Raw genomic sequence first — 1,471 nt, 5'->3', positions numbered from 1 at the left:
GATGGGTCATGACCGAAAGAACGAGATCGCGGGTACAAGCGGCCGAGATGGGTTTTCTCCGCAGGGTGGCTGGTGTCTCCCTTAGGGATAAGGTGAGAAGTTCGGTCATCCGGGAGGGACTCAGAGTTGAACCGCTCCTCCTTCGCGTCGAAAGGAGCCAGTTGAGGTGGTTCGGGCACCTAGTTAGGATGCCACCTGGGCGCCTCCCTAGGGAGGTGTTCCAGGCACGTCCAGCTGGGAAGAGACCAAGGGGTAGACCTAGAACCAGGTGGAGGGATTATAATATCTCTTCGCTGGCCTGGGAGCGCCTTGGGATCCCCCAGTCAGAGCTTGTTGATGTGGCCAGGGAAAAGAAAGTTTGGGGCTCTCTGCTGGAACTGCTACCTCCGCGACCCGACCACGGATAAGCGGGAGAAGATGGATGAATGGACAAAACTGACACTTTAATGGCACAAAAAAGGTGCACGAATCAAAGAACTAAAGTGCTTGTTTGGAACCAGGGATTCAATTATTCTTAATATTAAACAGACTTTGATCCGGATTATTATTATTTCGAATGTTGAAGGATCTGATGGCTTAAAAGAGCTCCAACATGTAGGCAGAAATGTACCTGTCCTAAATGTGAATCATGTTTCAACAACCCCTGTCTTGCAAACTCTTTATGGATTAATGTATTACTTGTTTTGTCTTTAAATTGTATTCATTTCACACAGCCAAAGGGGATGTATTTTATTTAACAGTCAGAAAACTATATTTTTAGTATACTAATTACTATCATAGGCCTATATCTACTATCATACCCACATTAAGTGTCATTACTTAATCTGGCCCGTATGCTGTTTGAATATACTATAGGCTGAATACTAGCAATCACAAGACACCAACGTCACTTTTCCTAACTACTGTTGTATGCTTTATATATTTTTTACATGTCTTTAAGTTTTATATAATGCTCCCTCTTATAATTGTTCCCCCCCCCCCCCCTTTAACTTTAGGTTACTTATACCTATATTTGCTTCTACAGCAACATTTTCTTTATTTGTAACTTTAGCTAATATAACTGACAAAAAACATAAATCCTCAGATTGGAGAAGCTGCAACTAGTAAATGTTTGTCATTTTTGGTTGATATGACTAAAACAAATGTATAGGTGGCTTTCGCTTTATCGACTACTTGCATTGTTGGTTTTCAGCAAGCCAGCCACTTAGAAAATATGAGTTCATGAGCAATAAACAGTGTGAGCAGCCTACATATAACTTGGGAATGTGTGATTCCAAGCAGGGAGTATGCTAATGCTGGAGGGAACACAGCACTCTTTGGGGAGCTGCATGTAAATCTCTTTGCTAATAAAAGAAATCCAACATTCCTCCCCGACAGACAGAGGCTGCGCTCCCACACCCCTAAAACAGAACTATAAACAGAGGCTTCTTCAGCTCCAGATGGGAGAGTGACAGCACACAAAGCGGCCGAT

Source organism: Notothenia rossii (assembly GCF_949606895.1).
Source record: "Notothenia rossii genome assembly, chromosome: 1".
NCBI lineage: Eukaryota > Metazoa > Chordata > Actinopteri > Perciformes > Nototheniidae > Notothenia > Notothenia rossii.
The sequence above is the reverse complement of the archived record's forward strand: the minus strand, read 5'-3'. Positions refer to the sequence as shown.